The sequence below is a fragment of the Chiroxiphia lanceolata genome, chromosome 21 (genome assembly GCF_009829145.1).
Source record: "Chiroxiphia lanceolata isolate bChiLan1 chromosome 21, bChiLan1.pri, whole genome shotgun sequence".
Classification (NCBI taxonomy): Eukaryota; Metazoa; Chordata; class Aves; order Passeriformes; family Pipridae; genus Chiroxiphia; species Chiroxiphia lanceolata.
The window spans coordinates 6,283,678-6,289,029 of record NC_045657.1 but is presented as its reverse complement, the minus strand read 5'-3'; the positions used below and the strand labels follow the sequence as shown (position 1 = coordinate 6,289,029).

The 5,352-nt window shown below is 49.0% G+C and overlaps 1 long non-coding RNA gene across 1 annotated transcript; it reads right to left on the bottom strand.

Moving 5' to 3' along the window:
- Positions 1-2,750: 2,750 nt before the first annotated feature.
- On the bottom strand, positions 2,751-5,352 carry LOC116797201. Its single transcript, XR_004360589.1, has 2 exons — positions 4,098-5,352; positions 2,751-3,516 (listed from the first exon to the last, which is right to left on the bottom strand). It is a non-coding gene; the product is annotated as an uncharacterized LOC116797201 (long non-coding RNA).

Below are 5,352 nucleotides of genomic sequence, written 5' to 3'. Positions count from 1 at the left end.
CAGGCTGTTTCAGTTCATCGGACAGGGCAGAAATGGATTCATGACAAAAAGTTTGCAACACAGAATCCTCACTGTGAAGGGGCCAAGGAGAGCTGTGAACAGCCACATGTCACAGCAGCTTTTACTCTTGTTTTTGAACCTCCTGGCCTTGTATTTACATAATTATGGTCTTTTTCAAATAACAGCTTTTATAGCCCTACCTTGGAGCACGAGTTATTTCACTGTGTCTGACGGATTACTGAAGTACAGTAATCTCCCAGCTGCTCAATGAAGCCACAATAGCCTAAAATAATGGTTGAAATACCAGCCTTTGGCTTTAAATTGCAGTGTGCTTTTTTTTCAGTGACTAAGCATTTAAGCTGTGTTAGTTTCATAGGACTAAACCTGTTGCCATTGGAACCACCCATTTTTCTTTTCAGGATAAATATAGAGCTTAGTCAAGCCACCAGCATTCAGGTGCTTGTTCCACGTTCACATTTTTATGCCATTGAAAGGACGTGGCAACATTTTAAACACAGGGTGAGCACTGTGATGAGGGGCTTGGTTGTGGCTCATGACGAGGTCATCAAACTTGGGGAAGGAGAGAGAAAAGTGTCTTTTAAAAACCAGGAGGAACAGGTGAACAGGACACTGACAGGGTGAGCAAGTACACAGGGCATTCAACTGAACAGGAAATAAGCAGAACTAAAGCTGAGGAGGGACATCTCTGGATGTTTGTCTGTGCTCCTCTGCTTTTTGTACCTGGAGATTTGTATTCAGTATCCAGACTGGGAAGGAGCCACGCAGGGATGTTCTACCACAGGGTACCTCGGAGGTGAGGGCAAGCAGCATCCTCCTGCATGCTGGGGACAAAGAAGTTTGGTGTGGGACTCTGGGTGGTCAGAGGATCGTCTTTGTGGCCATCAGAGGCAGCAGCCAAGCCGCCAGCAGCACCGCTGCTCCCCCAGGAGCAAAACTCTGCTTGCGATGTGTCTCCAGCCCGGCTTTCCAGGAGGTGGCACTGCACGACGGGATCCTGAGCTGTGGCACCGTCCCAAAAACCACGCTTGTCCTCCAGACCTTTTGGAATCCTGCTTGCTTCTCTCACTGATCAACCTTTTCAAGGCTGAGAGCCTGGAGAGGAAGAAATTCAACAGGCAGAGCGCAGCAATGAGGAACACGGGTACCCCTGGAAAAGTCAGGGTGCCTGGAATCATAAACGGGGTCCCTCTGCTTCAGGGAGAAAAAAGAGACGTCTCTTTTTGGGATGAGTTCTGTGCAGAACCAAATGGGCAAGGACAAGATTAAAAAAAACATATGAAGTCTTTAATTATAAGCAAAGGGACAGCTTTTAAGATTTTTTAGAAGGCCACACATAATTATGTCAGTATCCCACGAGAACAGTGCACTGCCATTGCTACACTGCAGTTCTGGGAGCAGATCCCAGCCAAGGGACTGAACGATATCACCTGCACACTCACCCAAATTACCTTCACCTCCTCCAGCATGTTTTTAAAGTTTCTCACGCCTGTTTTGGGAAAGCATCCTTCGGGGGATTCTTGTGGGTTTTTTCCTGCCATGTGAGAGGTTATGGCCAGCGGGTACTGTCAACACAAGTCAGTGTGAAAATTGAAGTATTTAAGATTCTTTGTCTTTCTTGAAAGCATCTGATAAGAAGCTTGACTGGAATGGTCAGCACAGCTTCCAGGTGCTCTGTGTGCAAGACTGAAGTTGATACCACCTTCAAACAGGACTCCTGAGCCCCTGGGTCCCAGCCATGCGGGTGATTAACCCAAGGCAGAATCCCAGCGCCAGCAGGGACAGTTTCTGTCACCTCTGCTGCCCAGGATCCCAAATTAGAGGTTGTTGTGTCAAGTGGGAACCACAGATTACAGTTGTTTCTGGTGCATTTGGGGCTACAGCGGCGTTTGTGGGGTTGCAGCCAGAAGAACGGAACCAGTGGGACAGACCATGGCCACAGCCAGCAAGTCTCTTGTCCAGCAGAGCACTGAAGGGATGGACACTTGGGATACAGACCCAGGATAACACTGATAAACACAACAAGCCTCGAGGCAAAGTGGGTTCCAGTCCGCAGATTTTGGAAGGGGCAAACCAGCTCCAGTTGCACCCATGGGCCTCCTGGAATGGAAGGAAGAGTCCTGCCACACATTCCCAGGACACACTGAAGCAGACATGGAAACCAGTAAACAAAAAAAGCCAGGCAGCTGGATTTTCAGGTCTAGCTGCATGTTTGGGGAAAGGAATCCACCGACTCCAGATTCCAGTGCTCCCTTTGTCGATAACAGGATTCCCAGTCCTGGCAGGCCAGAAACCCACTGTGCAGGTGTGTCCTACGGGAAACCCAGCCTGCCACAGAAAGTGAAGCAGTTCCTGGCCCTTATGATGATGAGTTCAGTTAAATATGGAACAAGTGAAAAACACAAGCAGATCAAAGTGGAGCTCACAGCCTGTTATTAAGCTGGGAAGACGCGAGCTTGGAATAACTTCACTCCATGGGATAATCCTGTGCCATGGGGATAGGTACCCATTCCCTTCACGGGATTTCCAGCTGCCTGCACGGGGATGGGACTCACACCGTTGTGGTGGCTGCACCCCCTGCCCCATTTCGGGAGCTCTGGGTCTGCCCTCAGCTCTGGGGAAGGCACCCACTCACTGCAACTCCCACTCACAGCTCCCCTGCAGATCCTCAGAGCAGGGATTGCAGGAACACCCCACCCACAGCTCCAAGAACACATTTACAGTACAAAGCATCATGTGATAATCTCTTATTTTCGATGATGAGGCTGAAAGCTCATTAAGGCCATTACAGCAGAGGCGACAGGTGGAACAGAGGAGAGCCATTACTGTGTTTTTGCTGTTACAGCAACGTGTGTAATTTAGTTTTAAAACTTTAGTCATTTGGCTGCCAGGAGAAACGAATTAGTGTGATGATGCTTTCCAGAGGAAGATGCTGATGATGTAGATTGCAGGGCTCGTGTATCTGGGATTCCCCTGGGATGATAGGATGTGATGGCTCACGAAGTGCATTACAGAATCTACCTCACTTCACCTCACCGAGTTTTGTCCCTTCTGAATTTATCTCGCCTTGTTTCTCCCCTGCTGCTTTATCTCTGTCCTCAAAGAGGGGAGGGAGGAGGTAAGACAAGCCACCTCTGCTTGTGCTCACTCACAGAGCATCGAGATCCCAGCCCTGGCCAGCCAGGAAAACCTCTCCAGGAGAGCAGAGGTGAGGCCCAGACTGAACTGCAGAACCCAGACTGATAAAAATATCCCAGACTGATAAGACGATGCCCTGAGCCAGCAAAAGTTGAGGAAGTGGTGGCGGCACAGGGGAGCTGCACCGGGAAAGGCTCAGGTCAGAGAGAGCACAGGGCAGGGACGTGGCTGAGGGTCACGGAGCAGAGGTGAGGTGTGCATGAGCCTGGAGGAGAAATCCACACTGTGGGAGTCTGGGATGAGCAGAATCCATGTGTATCAGAGCACCTTGATCACACACAGATGGTGACCGGATTGGACCTGGAATAAAATATAATATAAAGTCAGTGGGATGGTGGATGGATGGAGATGCCCTACACTCACATCCCCTCTGTGGGTTGGCTCAGAGTAATCCACCCCCTCTGCAATCAGGAGCCACTGTTCCTTTAAAAAAATATTAATTTCTCCAGAAACAATTATGCAGCATAAACACAGAAAAAAATCAACAGGGTGAATTTCAAACTAATAAAGATTTAATCTCTAAGTCATGAGGCTGCATTTGTTAGGAAAATACACATACCCCTGAGAATGCAGCTATGGTTGCTACACTACACACTACTCAGCAGCTCACTGGGCATTTTTCCAAGCCCGTTTATTTTTAACATCAGTCACATTATTCAATTAATTATAAAAACACTGAGGTTTTCAAGAGATGCTTCTGATAAAACTGCAAAGTAAATATGCGTGAGAACATCGAGGATTAAAGTCTCTGTAAACTTTAGCATCTGGGTCTGTTGCTATAAACAAGAGAAGTCCTCAAGGAGATTGTTTATCAGGGTGAATCATAGCAGATAACACACAGCCTCCTCCCACACCACACACAGTGATCGTTTGTCCTTTACCTAGGGATGGAAGCAGAGCATCCACGTGTCTGTCAGCAGTAGCTGGGGCATGAGAGGTGTGAGAACTGGGCTGGATTCTTCAGATGCCTTCAGTATTTGAGCCTCCCAGCTTGGCAAATGTCAAATATTTAACAGGCTGAGCTCTTTCCTAACAAACTGAGAAACAGAAAGCAAAAATCCCAGCCCACCTCCAGCAACGTCTCAAAGCCTTGGAGACACCAGATAGAAACTGATGGAAGGATTCAAGCCCTGCCTGTAACAGCAGCCTCCACAAACCCTGCTGTTTCCTGATATCTCCTGGTATTTCCTGCAATGGTTTCATGGTACCAATACAAAATGTTTTCCCAGCCCAAAGTCTGTGTAAGCTTAACCTGGTAAGCCAAAAATCATAATAACACATTTGGCTTCATCCAATTTTTAACTTTTATCTGAGGGCATTGCTGTGTACTTTTCCTAGCAGACTTTTTTTTTTTTTTAAAGGCTCACATTGTGGTGGAATTATTTGATAGCTCTGATATTGTCTGCATAGATGGCAAAGATTAGAGGCAAGGACTCTGGGCATCAAAGCCTGGCAGAGAGAGCTCCCAGGCTTTCATCCAAGCTTTGCCAGACATGCACATCAACCTTGGGAACAGTCCCTCCCATATAAGCCTCAACTGCTCTGCCACAGAGACTCTTGGGCACATCCCTGTCTTTAAAAATTAGGCAAATCACATTGATGATTGCAGACTCCTTCAGGACAAGGAGAGACATTTTGTTCTGCTTGCCCTTAAACAATGGAATCCTGCCTAGCCAGGGATCCCAGCCACAGCACAGGGCACGGCAGCAGCACCTAATAACAGGGAGCCATTTTGATGGGGAGATGTGTCCAACTGGTTGCCACATCTCGCACACTGCGGGTGAGATCCCAGCTCCCGGCCCTGCCTCGTGCTGCCTGCAGGCTGTGTGGTGCCAGGGCCTCCTTCCCACTCCTGGCCGGCACAGGCACTACCGGCCAGCCTGACCCACAGCCTGACCCACAGCCTGACCCACAGCCTGACCCACAGCCTGACCCGAGGCCACACTGCTGAGCGTGAGGTGGCACAGCCCGAGGAGCCGTGTGCCTGTGGGACATCCTGCTGGAAGGGATGTCACCAGGGGCTGCTTGGGCCAGGAAGGCACTGGGACAAGCCAGGATAAGGGTTTCTGGCTGTCAAACGGATGCACAGACCATGTCTGTCACGGAATCACAGAATGGGTCAGGTTGGAAGGGATC